This window comes from Neophocaena asiaeorientalis, unplaced genomic scaffold (genome assembly GCF_003031525.2).
Source record: "Neophocaena asiaeorientalis asiaeorientalis breed wild unplaced genomic scaffold, Neophocaena_asiaeorientalis_V1.1 scaffold188, whole genome shotgun sequence".
Lineage (NCBI taxonomy): Eukaryota > Metazoa > Chordata > Mammalia > Artiodactyla > Phocoenidae > Neophocaena > Neophocaena asiaeorientalis.
In genome coordinates, this window is record NW_020174156.1 from 3,293,111 (window position 1) to 3,319,067 (window position 25,957).

General features: G+C 40.6%; 1 long non-coding RNA gene across 1 annotated transcript in view; it reads left to right on the plus strand.

Moving 5' to 3' along the window:
* The window catches only part of LOC112406360 (uncharacterized), a 223,409-nt gene that overhangs the window by 17,515 nt on the left and 179,937 nt on the right, over positions 1-25,957 (plus strand). The window contains exon 2 of the long non-coding RNA XR_003004542.1: positions 21,321-21,405. This is a non-coding gene — a long non-coding RNA (uncharacterized LOC112406360). The remainder of the gene's footprint in view (positions 1-21,320; positions 21,406-25,957) is intronic.

Below are 25,957 nucleotides of genomic sequence, written 5' to 3' on the forward strand. Positions count from 1 at the left end.
AAGGGTAGGAGCTATGCACACGGTGTGTTTTTGAAGACTGGGGGAGATGTTCTCCCTTTAAAAACTTTCTGGTGCAACAGTCCCTGAAATCCCACCTTTGAACAACTTCTTTGGGCCTATCGTGACCTCTTCTTGTCAGTTGTCATTTATAATGAAGACATTTGGCAATGGGGTTAAGGATTACCTCAAGTTATTAACATATTAGCACAAGGCTTGAACTAGTTTATTCAAGGCTTTTAAACATTGAGACCTCTGAGGGAGGTGTTGGATGCTAGAAGAATACAAAAAAGGAGGTGCCAAAGTCAACATTTACCTCCATCTCAATTTTGTTTTCCTGAACTTTTAGGGCTGAGAAGGGCGAGGGTAGGGCATGACAGGCCTCCTGGGCCCGGGGCTTGGCCTTTCTTAATGCTGACAGAGACAGCTTAGAGTGGGCTCCCCAGATTCAAGCCCTGGCCGCCACCATGCAGCTGAGGCCGTGATAATGGCTCCTAAAGCCTGGAGCACCTGAGATTCTTGGTGGTAAAAGAAACGTCCTAGGATTTGGGGGGCGGGGGATGTATAGTTCTGCTCTTACAACTTGCTTGCCACCACTATATTTATCTGTGAATAAATTCACATAGCTGCTGTATGGTGCACAAAATGGTATTTTAGCTGCCACAAAGGATTAGAAACTGAGAATCTTCTTATTTATTCTTACAGTACATTTTAAAATTGCTAAGTCAATGCATATTCTAAATTAAGACTAGAAAGAAAAGGCTCTTTGGGTGAAATTCTGTATGTCAGCCTCGATCAAGAACTGAAATTGTATACAGAGATTTAGAAACATCTGGTAATGTGTTATTAATAAGTTAGCAGAAATGAATCAACAGTTTCAACTGAGAAACATTAATTTGCATAAAACACTCAATTAGAAAGAATGCATAATATACATTTTTCATCATATACAATAATTGTGCAATCCAAACATTTAAAAACATACCAACCAACCAGGAAATTTATACATTGTTGAAAACTAGATTCGATTTATAAGTGAAGAGAAAAATCTGTTTTTTTAAACATTATGTTTATTAGAGCTTGCAAATAAATTACCATATTAACTGTGGTACAGAATCAGATAACAGAAATAAATCAGTTCTAAGTCCTTTTGAAGTGAAACAGTTGTTCCTTCCACGAATAAAAAGAACATGAATGCATAGTTAACAACATAGCTCAGACCCCTATTCAGACTTACACACTGAAACACAAGCAAAATCTGAGTTTGAGTTTTATAATCTGAGTTAGATGTTTTATAAGGAGTATGTGTATCCTTTGGTTTGCATTCTAAAGCAGTGCTTAGCTTCAGGAGTCGAATGACATGAACATGCTGTGAAGAGGTCAGCTGAGTGGCTCTGGAGTGGGCTGCTCACTTCACAACATTCTAACTGTATCCAGGTGTGTGGAGCAGCGCAGGAGAGCCAGCTGTGCTCATCTCTTCTCAGCTCTGCGTTCAGTGATGCCAGACTGGGAGCTTGTAACTGGCTGTGGTGGAAGGATTTACGCCAAGGAAAATGGCATCATGCTATGAATTGGGCTTTTGTTCCTGAAGAGCTAATTGTGAAATATTAAAAAAAAATGTATTCTGTGTGACCATGAGCAAGTTGCTAAGCCTCTTCGGTCCTTTGTTTCTTCATCTCTGAAATGGAAGTAAATAATATTTCAACCTGGTATGATTTTGATGTGGTTTAAATGAGATAATTTATATAATTCCTTAATATCTAGCACATGGTTCTCAATAAGTGTTAATGTGATTATATTTGGGGCCACCAATATTTTATGTCTTCTACTGGGGAAATCAACCTGGCAAGTTCTTTTTTGGTAAATGAGGATGAATCACAACAGTTAAATATGTATTGAACATTTGCTATGTGCCAGGCACAATTCTAAGTACATTCTAAATATTATATCATTAAATCCCCACCCCAACCCAGTGAGAGAGGTACTCATTTTGTCCCCATTTCACAAATGATGAAACTGAGGTTCATCAAGGAACTTACTCAAAGATGTAAATAGTAAGTGGTAAATCTGGGATATGAGCCCTGGTAATTTGACTCTGGACCCCATGCTCTTAAGACTATACTCCTGTGCTTCTAGTAAAGTCTCATAGGACATTAGAAAAGGACAGGACCTTAGATCAACCTGGTCCAGGCCGCTGTGTTTACAGATGAGGGGGGAGAGATGGACAGACAGACAGACAGACAGACAGACTTATCTAGGGTCACATATAAGCTTTTGTGTTTCCTGATTCCGGTTAAGCCTGCTTTTTGTTTAAAAAGGAGATAGCAAGATAATGCCTACACTCAAATATAAGTGGGAAAAACACTCATACTGGAAGGGGATCTGAAAAATAAGGAATATGTGAAAAAATGTCTGGTGTTCGTAGAGAATGGACTTGAGGACACAGGGAGTGGGAAGGGTAAGCTGGGATGAAGTGAGAGGGTGGCGTGGATATATATACACTACCAAATGTAAAATAGATAGCTAGTGGGAAGCAACCGCATAGCACAGGGAGATCAGCTCTGGTGCTTTGTGACCACCTAGAGGGGTGGGATAGGGAGGGTGGGAGGGAGATGCAAGAGGGAAGAGATATGGGATATACGTATATGTATAGCTGATTCACCTTGTTATACAGCAGAAACTAACACACCATTGTAAAGCAATTATACTCCAATAAAGATGTTAAAAAAAAAATCTGCCTGCCAATGCAGGGGACACGGGTTTGAGCTCTGGTCCAGGAAGATCCCACATGCCCCGGAGCAACTAAGCCCTTGTGCCACAACTACTGAGCCTGTGCTCTAGAACCCGTCAGCTATAACTACTGAAGCCTGTGCACCTAGAGCCCATGCTCCGCAGCAAGAGAAGCCAGCACAATGAGAAGCCTGTGCACTGCAAGGAAGAGTAGCCGCCACGCACTGCAACTAGAGAAAGCCCACTGCGCGGCAATGGATACCCAACACAGACAAAAATAAAATAAAAAAAGTTATTAAAAAAAATGTCTGGTGTTTTGGGATCTGTTTCATCTGAGGATTAATTTCCCTTCCCTGGGCTAGACAGTGAGTCTTTTTTTTTTTTTTTTGCGGTACGCGGGCCTCTCACTGTTGTGGCCTCTCCTGTTGCGGAGCACAGGCTCCGGATGCGCAGGCTCAGCAGCCATGGCTCATGGGCTCAGCCACTCCGCGGCATGTGGGATCTTCCTGGACCTGGGCACAAACCCGTGTCCCCTGCATCAGCAGGCGGACTCTCAACCACTGTGCCACCAGGGAAGCCCAGACGAGTCTTTTAATAGCTCCAATGAGATGGGGTTGTCATTGCAGCAAGAGTCGGAAGCTGGTCAAAGGGCTTCATAGAAACTTTTAAAGACCTTTCAGTTGAATCATTGGAAATACTCAAACCTTATGTAGAAGGGAAAATGCAATGCTTTTCAGTCCTTCTGCTTGAAGGGGGAAAACTTCTCAGTGTCCAAGCATCCTCCCTTGCCAGCCCTTGATCCTTCCTAAGCTGGAGCTGCTTGTTTATGTTGGGCCTGAGGGTGTGTGTGTGTGTGTGTGTGTTCGTATGTGCACATGTATGCATGCAGGCATACATGTGCACCTACACTTAACCTCTAAAGGAGTGTTCAGTCTCCATGTTCCCACATCTGGATGGGTGGCCTGTTTTCAGGGCCAAGACAGCAGAGTAATCTTCACTAGGCAATTATCCTGGCCCAGGTCATCTTATTAGATGTTAAACCATGGGTAGGCCTGCTCTTCAGTGACCTAAGGGAAGAGAGTGATGTAGGAGGCGTCCTAAACTAAGACATATTCATTCTTTTTTTTTTAAATAGATCTTGATTGGAGTATAATTGCTTCACAATACTGTGTTAGTTTCTGTTGCACAACAAAGTGAATCAGCCATATGCATACACATGTCCCCATATCCCCTCCCTCTTGAGCCTCCCTCCCATCCTCCCTATCCCACCCGTCTAGGTCATCGCAAAGCACCCAGCCAATCTCCCTGTGCTATGCTGCTGCTTCCCACCAGCCAACTATTTTACATTTGGTAGTGTGTATATGTCGATGCTAATCTCACTTTGCCCCACGTTCGCACTCCCACCGCATGTCCTCAAGTCCATTTTCTATGTCTACCTCTTTATTCCTGCCCTGTAACTAGGTTCATCAGTACCTTTTTTTTTTTGATTCCATATATATGCATTAGCATATGGTATTTGTTTTTCTCTTTCTGACTTACTTCACTCTGTATGATAGAGTGAAGTATGTATGTATGAAGTGATATGTATCACTCTTTCTGACTTACTTCACACTTACTCCATCCACCTCACTACACATAACTCAATTTCATTTCTTTTTATGGCTGAGTATTATTCCATTGTATATATGTGCCACATCTTCTTTATCCATTCATCTGTTGATGGACATTTAGGTTGGTCCCATGTCCAGGCTATTGTAGATAGAGCTGCAATGAACATTGTGATACATGTCTCTTTTTGAGTTATAGTTTCTTCAGGGTATATGCCCAGTAGTGGGATTGCTGGGTCAAATGGTAGTTCTATTGTTAGTTTTTTAAGGAACCTCCATACTGTTTTCCATAGTGGTTGTATCAATTTACATTCCCAACAACAGTGCAGGAGGGTTCCCTTTTCACCACACCCTTTCCAGCATTTATTGTTTCTAGACTTTTTGATGATGGCCATTCTGACTGGTATGAGGTGATACCTCATTGTAGTTTTGATTTGCATTTCTCTAATAATTAGTGATGTTGAGCATCTTTTCATGTGCCTCTTGGCCATCTGTATGTCTTCCATGATTAAATGTCTATTTCGGTCTTCTGCCCATTTTTTAACTGGATTGTTTGTTATTTTTGATATTGAACTCCATAAGCTGTTTGTATATTTTGGAGATTAATCCTTCGTCTGTTGTTTCATTTGCAAACATTTTCTCCCATGCTGAGGGTTGTCTTTTTGTCTTCTTTATGGTTTCCTTTGCTGTGCAAAAGCTTTTAAGTTTAATTAAGTCTCATTTGTTTATTTTTGCTTTTATTTCTGTTACTCTAGGAGGTGGGTCAAAAAAGATCTTGCTGTGGTTTATGTCAAAGAGTGTTTTTCCTATGTTTTCCTCTAAGCGTTTTATAGTGTCTGGTCTTACCTTTAAAAGTCTTTAATCCATTTGGAGTTTATTTTTGTGTATGGTGTTAGGGAGTGTTCTAATTTCATTCTTTTACATGTAGCTGTCCAATTTTCCCAGCACCACTTATTGAAGAGACTGTCTTTTCTCCATTGTATATTCTTGCCTCCTTTGTCGTAAATTAGGTGCCCATATGTGCGTGGGTTTATCTCTGGGCATTCTATCTTGTACCATTGATCTATATTTCTGTTTTTGTGCCAGTACCATACTGTCTTGATTACTGTAGCTTTGTGGAATAGTTTGAAGTCAGGGTGCCTGATTCCTCCAACTCCATTTTTCTTTCTCAAGGTTGCTTTGGCTATCCATGGTCTTTTGTGTTTCCATACAAATTGTAAAATTTTTTGTTCTAACTCTGAAGAATGCCACTGGTAGTTTGATAGGGATTGCATTGAATCTGTAGATTCCTTTGGGTAGTATAGTCATTTTCACAATGTTGATTCTTCCAATCCAAGGACATGGTATATTTCTCCATCTATTTATGTCATCTTTGATTTCTATCATCAGTGTTTTATAGTTTTCTGAGTACAAGTCTTTCACCTCCTTAGGCAGGTTTATTCCTAGGTATTTTATTCTTTTTGTTGCAATGGTAAATGAAAGTGTTTCCTTAATTTCTCCTTCTGACTTTTTGTTGTTGATGTAGGAATGCCAGAGATTTCTCTGCATTAATTTTGTACCCTGCAACCTTACAAAATTCATTGATTAGTCCTAGTAGTTTTCTGATAGCATCTTTAGGATTTTCTATGTATAGTATCATGTCATCGGCAAACAGTGACAGTTTTACTTCTTCTTTTCCAATTTATGTTCCTTTTATTTCTTTTTCTTCTCTGATTGCTGTGGCTAGGACTTCCAAAACTATTTTGAATAAGAGTGGCGAGAGTGGACATTCTTGTCCTGTTCCTGATCTTAGTGGAAAAGCCTTCAGTTTTTCACCATTGAGTATGATGTTTGCTGTGGATTTGTCATATATGGCCTTTATTATGCCGAGGTAGTTTCCCTCTATGCTATCCCTCTTTTCTGGAGAATTTTTATCATAAATAGTTGTTGAATTTTGTCAAAAGTTTTTCTGCATCTATTGAGATGATCATATCGTTTTTATTCCTTAATTTGTTTATGTGGTATATCACGTTGATTGATTTGCATATATTGAAGAATCCTTGCATTGCTGGGATAAATTCCACTTGAGCATGGTGTATGATCCTTTTAATGTGCTGTTAGATTCTGTTTGCTAGTATTTTGTTGAGGATTTCTGCATCTATGTTCATCATTGATATTGGCCTATAGTTTTCTTTCTTTGTGACATCTTTGTCTGGTTTTGGTATCAGGGTGATGGTGGCCTCGTAGAATGAGTTTGGGAGTGTTTCTCCCTCCACTCTATTTTGGAACAGTTTGAGAAGGGTAGGTGTTAGCTCGTCTCTAAATGTTTGGTAAAATTAACCTGTGAAGCCATCTGGTCCTGGGCTTTTGTTTGTTGGAAGATTTTTAGTCACAGTTTCAATTTCAATGCTTGTGATTGGTCTGTTTATATTTTCTATTTCTTCCTGGTTCAGTCTCAGAAGGTGGTGTTTTTCTAAGACTTTGTCCATTTCTTCCAGGTTGTCCATTTTATTGGCATATAGTTGCTTGTAGTAATCTCTCATGATCCTCTGTATTTCTGCATTATCAGTTGTTACTTCTCCTTTTTCATTTCTAATACTGTCAATTTGAGTCTTCTCCCTTTTTTTCTTGATGAGTCTGGCTAATGATTTATAAATTTTGTTTATCTTCTCAAAGAACCAGCTTTTAATTTTATTGATCTTTGCTATTGTTTCCTTCATTTCTTTTTCATTTATTTCTGATCTGATCTTTATGATTTCTTTCCTTCTGCTAACTTTGGGTTGTTTTTGTTCTTCTTTCTCTAATTGCTTTAGGTGTATGGTTAGGTTGTTTATTTGAGCTTTTTCTTGTTTCTTGAGGTAGTATTGTATTGCTATAAACTTCCCTCTTAGAACTGCTTTTGCTGCATCTTTAGGTTTTGGGTCCTCATGTTTTCATTGTCATTTGTTTCTAGGTATTTTTAAAATTTCCTCTTTGATTCCTTCAGTGATCTCTTGGTCATTTAGTAGTGTATTATTTAGCCTCCATGTGTTTGTATTTTTTACAGACTTTTTCCTGTAATTAATATCTAGTCTCATAGCCTTGTGGTCGGAAAAGTTACTTGATATGATTTCAGTTTTCTTAAATTTACCAAGGCTTGATTGGTGACCCAAGATATGATCTATCCTGGATAATGGTCCATGAGCACTTGAGAAGAAAGTGTATTCTGTTGTTTTTGGATGGAATGTCCTATAAGTATCAATTAAGTCCATCTTGTTTAATGTATCATTTAAAGCTTGTGTTTCCGTATTTATTTTCATTTTGGATAATCTGTCCATCGGTGAAAGTGGGGTATTAAAGTCCCCTACTGTTACTGTGTTACTGTCGATTTCTCCTTTCATGGCTGTTAGCATTTGCCTTATGTGTTGAGGTGATCCTATATTGGGTGCATAAATATTTACAATTGTCTTATCTTTTTCTTGGATTGATCCCTTGATCATTATGTAGTGTCCTTCTTTGTCTCTTGTAATAGTCTTTATTTTAAAGTCTATTTTGTCTGATAGGAGAATTGCTACTCCAGCTTTCTTTTCATTGCCATTTGCATGGAATATCTTTTTCCATCCCCTCAGTTTCAGTCTGTATGTGTCTCTAGGTTTGAAGTGGGTCTCTTGTAGACAGCATATATACAGATCTTTTTTTTTTTTTTATCCATTCAGCCAGTCTATGTGTTTTGGTTGGAGCATTTAATCTATTTACATTTAAGGTAATCATCAATATGTATGTTCCTATTACCATTTTCTTAATTGTTTGGGTTTGTTATTGTAGGTGTTTTCCTTCTCTGTGTTTCCTGCCTAGAGAAGTTCCTTTAGCGTTTGTTGTAAAGCTGGTTTGGTGGTGCTGAATTCTCTTAGCTTTTGCTTGTCTGTAAAGGTTTTAATTTCTCAATTGAATTTGAATGAGATCCTTGCTAGGAAGAGTAATCTTGGTTGTAGGTTTTTGCCTTTCATCACTTTAAATATGTCCTGCCACTCCCTTCTGGCTTGCAGAGTTTCTGCTTAAAGATCAGCTGTTAACGTTATGGGGATTCCTTTGTATGTTATTTGTTGCTTTTCCCTTGCTGCTTTTAATATGTTTTCTTTGAACTTAATTTTTGTTAGTCTCATTAATATGTGTCTTGGTGGTTTTTTCCTAGGGTTTATCCTGTTTGGGACTCTCTGTGCTTCCTGGACTTGGGTGACTCTTTCCTTTCTCATGTTAGGGATGTTTTCAACTATAATCTCTTCAAATATTTTCTCAGACCCTTTCTTTTTCTCTTCTTCTTCTGGGACCCCTATAATTCGAATGTTGGTGCGTTTAGTGTTGTCCCAGATGTCTCTGAGATTGTCTTCAATTCTTTTCATTCTTCTTTCTTTATTCTGCTCCTTGGCAGTTATTTCTACCATTTTGTCTTCCAGTTCACTTATTCGTTCTTCTGCCTCAGTTATTCTGTTATTGATTCCTTCTATTGTATTTTTCATTTCAGTTGTTGTGTTGTTCATCTCTGTTTGTTTGTTCTTTTGTTCTTCTAGATCTTCATTAAACATTTCTTGTATTTTTTCAATCTGTGCCTCCATTCTATTTCTGAGATTCTGCATCATCTTTACTATCATCACTCTGAATTCTTTTTCAGGTAAATTGCTTATTTCCTCTTCATTTATTTGGTCTTGTAGGTTTTTACCTTGGTTCTTCATCTGTGACATATTTTTTTGCCATCTCATTTATTTTTATTTTTTATGAGTGGGATTGTGTTCCTGTCTAACTGCTGTTTGGCCTGAGGCTTCCAACACTGGTGTTTGTAGGCTATTGGATAGAGCTGAGTCTTGGTGCTGAGATGAGGAACTCTGTGAGACCTCACTCCGATGAATATTCCCTAGGTTCTGAGATTCTCTGTTAGTCCGGTGGTCCAGACTCTGAGCTCCCACCCCAGGAGCTTTAGCACAACCCCGGGCTTGTGAACCAAGATACCACAAGCCTCCTGGCGTGGCAAAAAAGTTAAAAAGAAAGTAAAAAATAAAATTTGACTAGGAAAGTAACAGATATGTTAGGAAGAACATAAAAATAAAAATATAGATTAACCAATAACTGGAAGGTACATCAGTACCACAATAGTAGAAAAAAAGGAGGGAAAAGAAATAAAAAAGAAAAAAGGGGGGGGAAGTACTTGGCTGTGGAGGGTGGGGCCTAAGCAAGGGCGAGGTTTGGGTGGTGGGTGGGGCCAATGCTCAGGACCCACAGGGCTGGAAAAGGCCCTGGGGGCTGTGGGGGCTGGGGCTTAGGCACAAGGAACAGAAGGGGCCCAGGTGTGCCCCCCACCACTGGTCTCAGAGGGCAGGGGACCTCACTTGGGAGCCCAGCAGGCTTCCTGGGCTCGAGTGGGCAGGGCAAACACCCTCCTCTCCTCTCCTGCTCCTTGGGTCTGGGGTCTGGGAGGTCCCCTCCCACGTGCCTCTCCTGATCTCCCCGGCCTCAGGGGTGGGGATCCTGTCTGGTCTCCACTTCTCCTCCCCCCTCAGTCCCCCTCTGACCTGCCGGTTCACTTTGGGGTTCCTCCCATCTCCTTGGGCATCAGAGTCCCCCACCAGCGGCCGGCAGGTGCCCTAGCTGTGGGGAGATGCTAAGTCCGTGTCTTCCCACACCGCCATCTTGACTCTCACTACTACATATTTGTTCTTCCTAGTGCACAATCTGCAGCTATGTTGGCAGAACAAAATCGAGTAAACTTTTGGTATAACTTGCTCAGGAAAATAAGTTATGAATATTTTCTATTTTTATAGGTAGGTAAAATGTTATATGGTGACTGAAAATAACACCTGGCACCTTGCATAGAAGTTTGGAGTGGGTCAGGCTGAGGAGTCTTATGCAGGGGAAGTCTAGAGGCAGAGGGTGGGATGAGGTGAATGAAAAGAGTCCTGGCTCTGGGAGAGCAGCTAATATCATTGTCTTAGTTTCTAGAAGCAGAGCCTGAGACAGGGATTCTTGTGTACATGATTTATTGAGGTGATGCTCTCAGGAGAAGGGGAAGAAAGCTAGGAAGGATGTTTTCAGCTGGAGCCTAGCTTCACAGGGACCTATGGTGAGCTGTGGGTAACAAATTGCACCCCAGAGATGGCTGCCCCTCAAAGCAAAGGGCCAACCTTTTGTGCCCTAGGTAGTCAGTCACTGGCCACTGGCATAACTTCCATAACTTCCAAGGTGGGGCAGCTCCCTTTGGCCTAGGGTAGTTCTCTGAGATGGGTGTAGCTATGCATCTTTTGCAGCCAACAGCCACTACAGCTGGGGCTGGGTACATCAGCCTGGTGCAAGGAATAGGTAAGCAGCAAAGCATACACAGATGTGTGGTATTGGGAATTTGTGTCTAATCAAAATCGTGTTGGGGAAAAGGGTCATGAGGGCCCCACTAGAAATCCTAAGTAGTGGAACAGACAAGTTTCAGAACAGAATGCAGCAGCTGGAGTCTACTAGCCCCTGATGAGATTCGAGTTACCTGGGTGTTGGCAGTGAGTGGCCTGAGGGCCACGTAGAACTCGAGGTTCAGGGGTTGCCCACTTCTGTTCAAGTGCTGGCTAGAAAACCATCTTGGAGTTTACTGGCTGCTAAAGGGATCATTATTGTTTTAGGATTTGGGAATTCTCTAATGTTTTGTGGGAAGGGAAATTGAGGACTCAAAGGGGTTCAGTTTTTCCATGGGGCTGTGATGGTGGCCTCGGGTAGTGATGGTGCTGGTGCTGTGAGGGTAAAGTGGAAGGGGGAGGAAAGAAGATGGAGTTCCACTTCTGGACTTAAGAAGCTTCATCGTTGTCCTCCTAAACAGAGGCCTAAGTTCCTGTCCTGGCTGAGTCCAAGTCCTGGCCACTTAACAGCATCATGGCCTGGGGCAAGTTGCTTAAGCTTTCTGTGCCTCTCTTTCTCCACCACCAAAATGAGTTCGAAAATACTTAACTCGTGGTTACTGTGAGGACTCTATAAGCTAACATATTTAAAGTTCATTGCATGTAGTCAGTGCCAATAAATTGTATCATTATATGAGATACTACTATTAGATGTTAATGGATTTTGTTACTAGTGAAAAATTGAATCTCTCTCCTTCCCTCCCTTTCCTTCCTATAAATTATATACGCTGAATGTGTTCAGATTATTGTTTAATATCTAAACATAAGGGAATTCTTAAAAAAGAAAGAGAATTTGGAATGTCACAAAAGAACAGATATTTAACATGCATTTTTTTGCATATGTTATTGCCATCCAGTGTGGTAATTCTCTTTTACTCTGCATGCTTGCATTTGTGAAACCAATTTGGGGGTCGGGAGATCCCGGGAGATGAAACAGAGAGGAAGTAAGAGCTCCTTAGTTACCATGTAAGGGGCTGGCAAAATTTGACTTTGAATTAGCCAGGTTAAAATGAGCTTGTATTTTAATAAAATAACAGTAAGACAGTCTAGGCAGCTGGGGAGTGGGAATTGTTTTGAATTACATACTATTTGGAGAAAAATGAGCTGTGATCAGAATAACAAGGTTTTACTGTACGTCACATATTGTACAAATTCTGCTGTCTCTTAGAAATACTCTTTGTGTCTTCAGTCTTTTATGATTGTCGTGCCATTCTGGGAGCCACTCAGTCCTCTGTGTTATTCTATTGTCAGCCATAATGAAATAATTGGGATGACAATTATTTGCTTGTTTGGTTTCAAAAGTTTTCTGTGTTCAGTTCCTTCTATTGTCTGCCTCATGGTACCATGGTACGATATATCATGCCTGCCTAGTTTCTAAGAACAAAAAATCATGCTTTCCATCCCCACAAGGAGAAGTACCTCCTTAAACAGATTTTAATGGAGATATATTAAAAGTACTACAGTGGGGCTTCCCTGGTGGCACAGTGGTTGAGAGTCCGCCTGCCGATGCAGGGGACACAGGTTCGTGCCCCGGTCCGGGAAGATCCCACATGCCACGGAGCGGCTGGGCCTGTGAGCCATGGCCGCTGAGCCTGCGCGTCTGGAGCCTGTGCTCTCCTCCAGAGAGGCCACAACAGTGAGAGGCCCGTGTACCACAAACAAAACAAAACAAAACAAAAAAAAGTACTACAGTGAACATTAAAAATAATTGCAGCCATCCATGACTCAAATAGTTTAAACATACCAAGATGGTAGATGATGTCACAGTCTTCCATGGAGTTTAGCAGTCTAATTTTATAAACCTCAAATCAAATAGATAGACTGACACTGAGAGATAGGATTTGAGATTAGACTTGTTAAAAAACTCAGGACATATGGCAGCTTGAAACACAATAATACAGGTTGTGCTCAGCCCACCCTAGCCATTCAAGTGACATGTGCTAATGGTTGTGAAAGCAGGGTAACATCGGCTCCTTCTTCTCTAACCCTGCCCAGAGATGTTAGGGAATTATCTAAGGTTCTAGCAGTGTAGGTTTGGATCAGCACAGGGATGGTTGCCACTGTCACACCAGCCTGGATGACATGCACTGCGAGTGCTCCAGTGACATTTGGAGGAGGATGGCCAGATGCGACCCAGACAAGACAGGGTAGTGGCTTTATTATGAGGCATGTTTTGAAGCCAGAGTTGTCTTCAGATACAAACATTACCACTTAGCAGTTACTTAATTTTTCTGAGTCCCCTTATTTATGTAAATAAAAAAAACAACCCAAAAAAACAAAAAGAGGGATTAGGAAATAATAGTTTTTGCCTCATGGAGTTATTTTGAGGTTCAAATGAGATGATGCAGGTAAAAACACTAAGCCTGCTGCATAATAAGTGCTCCTTAAATCGTAACGTTGTATTTCATGATTCTTCCAGCCCAGGCTGCGTTCTCCTAGGTGTGCTTATCTACCAGCATTTGCTCAGGGTCAGAACTCTTGATTGGATTGCAGGCAATGGGACTGCCAGTCCCATTCCTTGGCTTTACCTGACTGACCTCTCAGTTTTGCTCCCTAGCCTGACTCTGTGGGTTGCGTGGGCACAGATGGAAAAGAGCTGTAGATTGTTACAAATGTCCAGCAGGAGGTGAAGGAAGAGTCTGACCCTGCATTTTTTATTTGAAACAGTTGCTTAAATCTGTCATTTTAGAAACACATGTGCTTATGTAAACACGTGCATATACTATGCACATCCACGTGTAAAGCTCAGATATTGTCCATAGGAGAACAAAATATCTTGATGAAAATGAGTAATTCAGCTAATCACCCAGATGTGTTAGCTATGGTGCCACACAGCTGGGTGATCTAAAACAGCTAGCTGTTTGGTGACTTGCAAATAAAGCATCTAGACAATGGAATCTCCCTTTTTTCCTCCAGATTTTTGGCATCATTTAGACATAATCTAAATGATATGGCAACATATGGTAAAATCTCTCACATTGAAAGGCATGCAAGCAGCAAGCTAACACTTTCTACTAAAAGAATTTGCTCATAGGTATTTTGATGAATCTAAAATTCTTACAAAGCACATCGTTTGAAAGAAATATGGCAGCAAAACAAACTGCTGCATTCAAAGCAGGGGTATTGAAAAGTGTCAGGCGAACATTTTTAACCTCATGTTTGTGTGCAGTCTGGTCAAAATAGAATAGATTTTCTTTTATGGAAGTAGTTTACAAAAGGGGCTAAAAGACAAAGATTTAGTGTTTGCAGGTCCTTCAGGTTTGCCTGAGCTTCAAGAATTCCATCTTTGGCATCCACCTATTCTCATTAAATAAGCATTTTCAGTTTCTGATGTGTCCGGTTCGAAGGAACCAGTTTAATGTCATGCTTTGAAATTAATTACTGTGGAAAGTCTATGTAAGTGTACTGTAAAACAGAAATCAAGTTGGACAGGAAGCAAAGTGGATGAGTGGGAAGCTAAAATAAACACCACAGCAACATGTAAGAGGTGGAAGGTTTAGAGGTTTTAGACCATCAGTATGTTAGTTTTGATTTCTGGATTCAAATCTTTAAGTGCTTTTCTCCAACTAATGGGATGATTGAAATTAGAGGGCAAGAAGAGAATCAATGTGCTGGATTTTTCCTTCTAGATGCAGAGTTTTAAAGAATTATGGAGTCTGAGAACTGAGTGGGATGGTAGAGAACAGCTCTCCAGGGTCACAAGTGTAAATGCTCGAGAGCCCATGCAGGTGATTCATGGGAATGAAGCAGGGCAGAGAGTAGGCACATAAGCACACACTGGGCAGCTCCAGGCATCTCTAGGGAGAGGTGAGGGTATCCTGGTGCAAATAATCAGCTCTAGCCTATTGCTGCCATGCAGAAAGCTGACCCAACATTAGGGGCTGCTCCAACTTTTCAAGAAAATCTGGAATTCTAGATTTTATGTAATGTTTCCAGAATGTTTAAGATTTGACTCATTCAGTGATCAGCCTACTGATCTCTACCTTGCTACTTTTCATCTAGTCTAACCACATATCTTATAGATGTGGAAAGCAGACCCAGAGAAGTGAGTGCCATGATGAAAGTGCAATGGCTAGGTGGCAGCACTGGAACTCGAACCCAGATCATCTGCCTTTTCTCCTGCCCTACTTCCACAGTGAACGCAGTGTCCTACCCATAACAGGGTTCAACAAGGGCTTGTTAGATGAATTCCATGGATTCTTAAAGGTTTTAATAGATAAGCTCTAGTACACCCTTGGCAATATCCCTAAGATAATTATTTACTCAACAAATTTTTGTCATTTGTCTTTTTCTTTTTTTTTTTTTAACTTTTAATTTTATATTGGGCTATAGCTGATTAACAACGTTGTGATAGTTTCAGGTGCACGGCAAAGCAACTCAGCCATACATATACATGTATCCATTCTCCCCCAAACTCCCCTCCCATCCAGGCTGCCACATAACATTGAGCAGAGTTCCCTGTGCTATATACAGTAAGTCCTTGTTTTTCTTTGTTTTACTTCATTCAGCTCGTTTTTTTCTTTACCTATATTTAACATTTTTTCTTGGTTGAACAATGCTTCCGCATTCTCTATATTTCACATATATCATCTAAGTTTCTATATTTGACTCTTATTCCTTACGACTCGGTCTCTCAAGGTCTGAAAGTATCTTTAATTGATTATATCTCTACTATGTATTGCTGTGCATTCATCAGAGGGGATAAAATATAAATTTGTAAATCGGAACATTATATTACTGGAGTCAGTTAAGAGAATCCATTTTCCATGAAGGATGCCACTACGTATTCCCCACAGAATATAAGGAGAATGTCCACCTGTCTTCAAGCCTTCAGGTCTTGAATTCAATGCTTATAAGAGAAGAAACTTATACAAAGAAGCAGATAACATACTCTGGCTGGGACTTCAAGTAATATTTGGAAGAGTTTATTTCCAAAGCCATAAGGTGTAGGGAAAGGAAAACTGCTCTTGTGAGGACAAGGGGTGAAACACAGTAAAGGGTCTATTTCTATGGGATTCTTAGCCACACCCACAGCATAGCACCAGACTAGGGATTCTGTTGCTCACACATCTATTTAGGCTTGATGGGAAACTATGCCCTGATTTCGTTACTGATAGTCTCCTACACTTGAATGGCACATTAGTTCCCAAAGGACTTCCACATGGTGCATTTCTTATTTTATAGTGGGAAAACTGAGGCTCAGAGAGGTTGAGTAACTTGCTCAATGCCTCACAGCCAGGTCAAAGAAGAGATAGACTAGAACTTGATCAACTCCAGTGCTCTTTCTCTGAGCACTCTCTTAGCTTTAGGGTTCTAACTAGCCTCCAGGTCATGATGACCCACGTTAGATGACCTGCTGGAATAATTTTGCACATTTCCCTACCCTAGGTAGTGCTGCTATGAAGGCAATGGCTATACATAGAAGCAATTAAAAACATTAATAGAAGATCTCTAACTCTCAGACTCTCAATTATTTGTGCATGAGGGCTGTTATGGTAGAAAAGGAAGAAACGTTTTCCTGGCTGGGATTCTCATACTAGCAAATTGGCTATTCTGACTTAAATTCATATTGTTACTAATTGGTGTTCGAATTTGTGTTCTGAGCTGTGCATATGCTAAGTAGCGATTTTCCCTACTTGTTTGATTATGGAATAGTGCACACATTGTACCTTATGAAAGAAGGAAACAGCTTGTGCTGCCTCAGGAGGAGATATCTCATCTAATAATTACGCTTTGAGGCATTGGCATAGCTAAATGCTGACCCATGAGCAGGCCGTGGAAAGAACCACAGAAAAAAGTAGCTTTGTTCAGGGCTTTTTCCTCAACTGGATTTAAAAAACAATGTCTTTAGAGCAAAGCGCTGAAGGGTGAGAGGCAGCAAAGAGGCAGATTATTAAAGCATTCATCATGAAGTTACAGGCGGGCCTAGGAAGGGTGCCAGTCCTGCTGGCAAGGCTGTCTGGCCGAAAATTTCTTGTAAATTTTCAAGAGTTCCCAAAAGAAATCTCTAGGCAGGAAAAAGGAAAGGGCAGAGTGACTCTCTTGCAACTCTACTTCCATAGTTGCTGAACTGTAGCTTCAGGAACCTGTCAAGGAAAGGGTTGGTTACATGAGGGAGGCTGAATTTTGGGGATTGGAAGGCTAGATATTTGGGATTATTGTAGTGGTGGTGCCTGAGCATGGATTTTTATAGACTTGTTTGTTTATATGAATGAGAACTAAGCGTTTACAATGTCAGGTTCTTTTTCTTGTCTGATGAAATGATAAGAGTATGTCTTTTTGTATTTATAGATTCACTTTTTGTTTTCAGTCTGTAATTCAGTTCAGTTCCTATAGGAATATAGTAAATTTTTGCTTCAACCTTAGTATGGTGTTTGGCCAAATTGTCTATTTGGCTTTAGCTTTGGCCTTGACCCCATGACCTTTAAGGCTGAGTAACCACAGTCCTACTTCAGTGTTGTTGATGACATCTCTGAACTTGGGATGATCAATGATTGAGTGATTATGTTAGTCATCATCATGTATAATCAGCATAATAAAATCAGTAATAGGTACAAAGCATGTCTATCTGAATAATCTCATTAAGATACAGGTAAATATTCTACATGTAATATGCTTTATATATTGAAATCCCCATTTAAAATACAAATGTATTTATTATCATAAAAGTAGAGTATTTCAATTATTGATGATAAATATTGATAATTTCATGAAGAAAACAGTTAAGAACCTTCAAATAGGGATATGAGTTGACAGTTAATAGATAGTAGATTATCTCCCTGGCTTTAAAGATTCATATCCTATTTGAACCAGCAAATGTTTATACACAAAAAATAATTCAAAGAAACCCCATAAGAATAGAGATTGCATTATATCATGGTTGTCTTCTTTGTAGAACTGTTTGTTTGCATTGGAAAAACTAAACAAAACTTTAAGAATTATATTTGATTTTTAGTTATTTAATTCTATTTAAATGTGCATTTTTCAAAAATAGTCCTACTTAGGAAATTATTCAAAGAGATATCGTTATTCCTGCCAAACTTAAAAAATCTGATTAGTAGCATTTTTAAAGTCAGGCTTATTAAGGTATGATCTATGTACACTGAAAGCCACCCTCTGTAAGTATATAATTAGATGAGTTTTGACAAATGTAAAATAGTCATGTAATCACCATCACAATAAAAATATAGACTATATCTGTATTAGTTTCCTAAGGCTGCCACTACAAAGTACTGCAGACTAGGTGATTTAAACAGCAGAAATTTGTTTTCTCAGTTCTGGAGGCTGGAGGTCCAAGATCAAGACATCAGCAGGTTTGGTTCTTCTCAGGCATTGCTCGTTGGCTTACAGGTGGCACCTTCTTGCTGTGTCCTCACATGGTCTTTCCTCTCTGTAGGTATATCCCTGGTGTCTCCAGTGATCAAGTTTCCTCCTCTTATGAGGACACCAATCATTAGGGCCTGCCCTAATTGCCTCTTTTTAGCTTAATCATCTCTTTAAAGGCTCTATCTTCAAATGCAGTCACATTCTGAGGTACCGAAAGGTTAGGGCTTCAACATATTTGTGGGGGGACAATTCAGCTCATGGTATTCCCATCACCCCAGAAAGTTCCCTTGTGCCCCTTTCCAGTCAGTCCCCCTTCCCTGACCCCAGCCCTTGGCAACATTGATATTTCCCATCCCTATAGTTTGCCTTTCCCAGAATGTCATGTAAATGAAATCTCCAGAGCTGTCCTGAGGGATACTTGCTTGCCACATGGAAGTGGTGACATCATCCTGGTGTAGGGATCTCCCTAGTGCAGGACCACTCACATGGAGATGGTAGGTCCAGATCCCAGCACTGTCAGTGTCCTCAGAGTTGGTTGGATTGCTGAGCTGGACACACACACACTCTCACCAGGAGCAACTGTGTCAACCATGTGTCTCCTCCTGGGTTACCCAGTGCAGGGCATCCCTCCTAGAAAGAAAAGCTGATGACATTTAGGTTTCTGGGTGAGCTGGATTAGCTGATTCTGGTCAAGGCAAGAAAAGCCTAATGGGCAGCCCTTCTCAAAAGGGTGCACATTTCCAGTGTCCTGAGAGCCGGATGATCCTCGTTGGCTGCCCCTTTCCTAGAGGCCAGGAATGTCATCCTCCTTATACAAGGCTTTTCTTCAGATAGTTTACAAGGTGATTGATGAAACTATATCTTAAATAATACTAATGGCTGTTGCCATTTGCAGACCACTCATAATATGACAGATATCAGTTTAAATGATTTTAGGTAACTTTTGGTGAATCCCCATGATAGTACAATTCTTTCTCATTCAGCTAGGCCTTATTCACATGTTTCTGTCTAACTTCGTATGTATGTGTTCCTCTAATTTTGGAGATACATAAATGGAAATTTAAAGTGCTTAAGGTATTTGCCAAACTCTTACATCCTTTTTACATTCAAACTTATTTCCTGATACCAACAACCTCATGTGTAGATTGGACTTCCAGATTTTCTCACTGTTTATTTTAAGAGGTGTTATGAAAATCATCTTCATGAACTCCCCCCATCCTCACCTTCAACAGAGGTCAAGCTGCCCTGGGCCTATGATGAAGAAAAAGATGGAGGATGAGATGTTAATGATGATAAATAATAAACATAAAGTCATTTCCTATCCCTTTTCTAGAACATACTACAACAAACAAGGTATTCAAAAGTTTGTGGTCTCATTTTATCCTCTCAGCAGAGTTTGTATTGATCTTTCTGAAGGAAACCCTCTGATATGGGTCCTGTATAACTGGAAGACATCAGAGAAATTCATTTTCTTTAATGTCATAATTTTAGAGAGAAACATCTTAGCCATGGAATTAATAAAATTCTTTTTAAAAAAACAACAAATGAAGAAGCTGAAGCCAGGAAAATTTCCATAACTTGATCAGAGTCACGGAAATGGCTTCCTGACTGATTCTTGATTTATTGCCTGCTGTATGCCTCCACCCCTCCTCTTAGAAGTAGAGTGTCAGGTGAAATTCCCACCATTAGAGTTACATTTTTTTCTGGCCTGAGGCAGGGTTGACATATGGGATTCATTTTATGTTCCAACTTGAATATATTTGAAATGGTTACCAAAAGCACTATGTTGAGCAGGGTTTCGAATGCACATCTGGGCTTAATGGGAAAGGGTGTCATAATTGATTTCTGATGTCTGCCATGGGTGTAGGTTGGGGATAATGGCAACACCTGTATCTGCCAACCCTGGATTAAGGCATTGCCACTCTGGGAGTTTTTTTTTTTTTTAAGAAACGTCTTTTACAATAATACATCAATGTTAACAACTTGTGGTAAATATATCTTACCAGCAATTAGTAACTACTGGAGATAGGTGAGATTGAAGAAAAACAAGACCTATGGATCTGGCCCTTGGGGTTGCTCATAGAGGGCAGGCTCAGTTGGGGAGCTGCAGAAGTGGTGGGTGGGAGTCTGGGCCAGCAAGAACTTTCAGGGCAGAATGAGGGCCTTTGATGTCTATAGCTGAGCTATGGCTGGCACCAACCAGCAGAAAGGATTCAGAAATTGGAGGTGGGAAAGCACTAGAATGACCAGTTTTCCCAGTTGTAAAACAGAGGTAGTCCTGGGCAGACTAGGAGGATTGGTCACCTTAGAAAGCACTAAGAAAAATTTTGCATATGTCATAGTTCAGGGTGAACCATTGGTCAGTGTATTATTAAGCTATTGCTGCAATAATGCTACACAACAAACACCCACCCCCCCAATTCTTAGTGGCTTACAACCACAAACATTTCTCTTTTGTGGCTCTGTAGATCTGCTATGGTTTGGCTAATCAAGCCTGGGCCCAGGTGGACTACAAGTCTCCCCTGTGTGATTGTCATTCTGTTTGAACCTGTGTTTTTCAGAGCAATTTCTTCTTATAGAAATGGAGAAGACAAGAGGCCAAGGCAAATTGTGCAAATACACTTAAAGCCTTGGCTTGTGTCAAATGCACTAAGGTTCCATTGGCTTAAGCAAAGTCATGTGGCCAAGCCCAGTATCAGTGGGGTAGAGAAATATACGCCACCACTTTCTCTAACGCCATATTCCTGAAGGTCATGTGGCAAAGTTCATGGATGGATATTCCTTCTATAAGGAGGGAGTGAGGAATAGGAACAACATTCAGTCTATGAAGTCAGTAAGTAATTTGTGTCCAGATCCAAACAAACGTATCTGTCTTTCTCCAGTGCTGGCATATTAGGTGCCCCATAACTGTTTGACAAATGAATGAATACCTCTAAAATAGCATTTTCTATAATAAAGTGGTGCATGTTCCCATTTTTAAAAAAGTCACCTGGCCCCTTTATTATTAGATATTAGGAGCCTCCTGAGGGCTGCTATAGATCAGATGTCCTAAATGGCTGTTAGGAAATCTTTCCTTACTCTGACCTACAATTACCCCTTGTCTGTGAGGTTTTTTTCTCTCAGCGTTTCTCATCCTCCAGCTAGACAGCAGGCTCCTGGAAGACAGGAGAAGTATGAGAGCTGTCCTTGGCCCTTCCCATATCAGGAAGACATAGTGCCCTGCATATTCCAGGGACTGGTGTTAATTGTCTTTGATCTCTCTTGTCCCCTCCAGCTCTCTTCCGCAGCACCTCTCACCCCCCAGTGGTTGGCACATGACTGGCTGGTGTTGCAAAAATATTTCTTGACTTGAAAATGAGGTATGTGATTTTTAAACTTTTTTATATTTCAGAATTAAATGCAGACATTATTGTCACCCTCCCTTCCCCCACCCTCTGTCCCCATAGTCAGTGTGTGTGTGGGTATGTATGTGTGTAGTGGATTTGATGAAATCATTCTAAATGTTTGCTATGATCCTAGCATTACATTTCCAATTTTGGATACGTTTGAATTTTTTTTTTACTAAGCAATGAAAAGAAGAGCTAGATGTGGGGAAAAAAAGTACATGAAAAGTTAGCCTAATATTAGATGATCCTGCATGGAAGCCGAGCCTTCTCTGGCACACAAAGGAATTCAGAAGCCCCTATTTCCCTTACCAAACACTCAGGTGGTGTTCTTTTATACTTAGCGTTCAAAGTACCCAGGAAAGAGTCACAGAGCACCTCTGGTCAAACCTGGCTTTCAGCTCTGAAGACTTCCAACAAAAAAGTCTGAGCTCGTTGCACAGCAGAAGCCACAGTTTCCTTTCAAGCTAGAAAATTTATTCAGAGACTCAAAGTGAAGCCAGCTGTGCTCCCTGTATAGGCACAGGGTACCAGTGTTTACTCCTCTTTACACAAAGTTGAAGGAACGCTGCCAAACACAGGTGTCTCTCCCTATTTAAAGTAGACATGTTCTTGAAGAGTTGGCTGTGTCAACATTCACTCTGAAATTTTGAAATTCTATTTGGAATTAATTGTTGCTGTGTACTAAGAAGTTGGCCTAAATAAAATCCTCCAAAGTATAAAAAAAAAAAGAGTTGGCTGTATCATAAATTTCATCACGTAGAATTGTGCTTTTTCCACTGACTTCAATAAAACAATGGAAAAGACTTTCCAAAAACATGTGGCTTCTAAATGCTGTAATACCACAGGACAGAATGAGAGACTGTGAGGAAATAGGAAGTTAATTGCACTTAAAGAGAATTACAGATTATAAAGGCTTTACCTGGATGCTGAGCCATAGAAGTTGTTCTGTGATGTATTGCTGACACATATTAAAATCCCAAGGATGAAATTGGGGTGGAGTCAGCTCAGGGGTTTGCTTTCCTTCTATTGAGGTGTTTCAGAGTTGTAATTTTTCCCTCCCCATGCTGCCTTCCTCACCCCTTTACCTCCTATTGTTCTAGCCAGGTACATTGAGAGAAAATGAGTTCTTTTCAGCACTTTTGACCTTTTTTCTATCTTCAGACCTTGAGGAATATAACACATTCCTGTCATTATCAATAACCCACGGTGACTGATTTTTCACTGGGTGAATGTCTACAGGTGGTTCCTGTGTAGTTAGAAAAAAGTAACTTCCCTTCCCCCACCCCATGTGATCACTGTTTGTGACATACATAAATCAATTCCTATTTGTTTCTACTGCCTCTCTTCTCTGATTAACTTGGTCAGTCACTCCTTATACCTTTATACCATTGTAAAGTGGACATAGGGATACTTGCTCTACCAAAAAGTGGGGTAGTTCTGTCTCCTACATGGCAATTAGAAATGTGTGGGATGTTGTTTGGGTGTTACAAGGACTGGGTAGCTCCTGGTATTAGTGGGAGGGAGCCAGAGATGCTAAATATCCTGCAATGCACAGGACAGTCCACATAATAACTTGTTGCAAAATGAGCAGCATTGCAAACAGAAATGAACATTCTATGAGAAGTCTAAAATTGCATATGAATGCAGAGGAGTCCATAGCTCATGTCACTGTGCCAGTATTCCTGAGAGTACTGATGCCTTGTGATGAGACTGGCTTCAGCTATGCTCTTACCCATCTTCAAGAGGGGAAATCTTTCTTGCTGCTTGTTGAGACGAATGGGTTCATTTTCTATTCATCTAAGCCCATTTAAGAAAATAATACTGGTAGTAATCACCATGATAAGAATAACTATTCTTAAATGAGCACTTACCATTCTCTAGGTACAGAACCATGAAATTTTCATGCTTTAACCCATTTATTCTTCAGGACAAACCTTGGAGCAGATAAGATTATCTAGCACAGAGATAAGGAAGTTTTGGCTACCAAACCCTACATACTTGATTTTGAATTAAGAACCAGATCTTCAAGGGGAGGAGAGGGTGGCTTATTGCTTGGGTAATGAAGTGTGCTTCCTCTCCTCTTTTTGCTACCCCTAGCCCTTCCAAACAATATTAAGCAAATAAACAAAAAAAAACAACGTGTGAACTCTTTAATAAAAGCATTCAGGGCTACCAGTTTAGTTTACACACATAGTGTTCTTCCCATCTCTGGAAATCACCCAACACGTAAGGCCTAGGTGTGATTGATGCTCCCGGGAGCAGAACAGTGTGGCATTCCCGAGACTTCTCGACGGTGTCACTTGTCTGAAATGTATATGGTCTCCAACTCCCACAGCCCCCTTTGATGTGCCCCCATGATGCTTTGGGACACTCCCAGCTGTACTGTGGAGGTTGCTTTTTGCTTGGTCCTGGTTTGGCAGGTGGGGTCAAAATGGCACCTAGAATTTTCATATGTTAAAGATAACATGTATCTATAAACACTCCTTTTGAGTGTTTCTACTCTAATTTGTGAACTGGGAGATGTCTGTAAGATGAGTTATTTAACATTACAAATATTTCTTTCTCTGTGAAGAGGAACTACCTTATATAAAGATCAAATTTAATTATAAGAATCTATGATGTCATTATGGTATGGGTTTGTTGAAAGCCTAATAACTGGATTATCACTGTGGACTGTCATTAGGTAGAACATCACTGTAGATTACAGGAGTGGCTTAACTTGAGTCATGGAGCATTTTCTGGGTTTGTTTTCCCCAGAGTCAGGCCACTCTCTTGTCTGAGGTAATTTTTTTTCACAGATTGTGTACTGGGATGTGCCATGTCCGCATTTGTCCATTTTTATTCCAAGAAATAAGAAAAGCTGCTTTTTAATCTGTTTAATTCATTTTCACAGATCAGTGCATTTGCAAAAATAGAGAGCAGAGACATGAGGTGAAATGGGGAGTCTTGACAAAAGCAATTGGCAAAGGCGCAATTTATAATAAATGAGAATCTTGGAATTCTATTGCCAAATTATGCAGACCTTTCCAGAAAGAGTAAGTCAAAGCAGATCAGATAACCGGCTCACAATTAACAGTGACAAAGAGCAGCATTGCTCCCGTCCTGCCCTCTCTATTGGTTTTCCCATGGGTGTCCACGTGGAGAAGCCTCTGGGTCTTTGGAGGGGATTAGTGTGACTGGAAAGGAGAGGCTGGGTGTGAAGGGAGGGGGGTCTGTTGTTGAGCCCCCTTTGAGGACTTCATTCCTGTTGCCTAGCTGCCCAAGGTCTGCTGGATGTGCCAAAGCCAGAAGGTGCTGCAAAAATACCTTAGTTGGACCCAAGTGAATTAAAATGACTAGTTTAGTCATTATCAGGACTTCTGACAACAAAAGAGGCACTCAAGGCCACACAAGGAAAAATACTCTGTGGTAAAAGGAAGAAAATCTCTGTAGTATAATCCCTATGATTTTGCACCTGAGAGTTCAAACAGTGATGCAATTGAGACCTGAATGACTCAAAGATGTTCCTGTAACCACACAAATGTGTACTCTGGGGGCCTGGCTATAACCTTGATATGTGAGACTGTGGCCAGTCCAGTGTTCCAACCCTGGGCTGGATCTCTGCCTCTGTGTCCTGTTGGGCTTCTGCCTGGATCCATTCTGCCTCCTTTCATTTCTGGCACAATGCTGTTGTTTTCCAGTCCAGAACCCGATGTGGTCTTTGCAAATCGGAGTGCCATATGGATAGGGAAGGAGGTAACATTGAGCCATCTCATTTGTCCTCACAGCATTCGCTTGAGGTAAGGAAGGACAGGGATTAAAAATGACATTTTAGAGAGACACAGTGAAGCAGGAGGAAATCAAGGATGAAGATCAGGAGATGGTGGTGATGGGGGACAAAAACCCGACTTCTAACAGCCAATCTTAGACCCTTGGACTGGATGAAGCTGCTAGCGTACAACAGGGAAACAGAAAAGCTATGTTAGTAGTTTTGTTTGTTTGTTTGTTTTTAATAATCAATAGACCACATCCCAGCTAAAATTAATGGGCAAATAGAACCTATTTCTATCTTTGTAACATTTGTCAAGTCAGATTTTTTTTTTAAGTGCCCTGCTTCGTCAAAAGCATCTGGAAAAGCAGCCAAGCCATTTCCCGCTGTTTCCCTTTAGTTCTGACAAAATAGAATTGCAAACTGAGAATGTGCATGCCACCTCAGAGAGCATTACTGCTCTAGTCCCCAGGCCCTCAGAGCTGCCTTGTAGCACTGAGCTAGCCCTGTCTGCTCAAGATCAGTGGTCACCTGGGTGCTACCAGGCTCTGCCAGGGAAGGGTCTCAATACAAATGTCAGGCAACACAGCCCACCAACCCAGGCTCCATACCCAAGTGCTCAGCCCAAGTGTTCTATAAAGACTCCTAGGGAGGGAGCATTTACTTGCAGAAATATTGTTGGCACAAAAGAGCCCGTGCCAAGATTTTAGGATCCTTATATATAGTTCATGTCTATTACAATGGTCTTGGATCTCTTCCTCTTAATTGCCATTCATT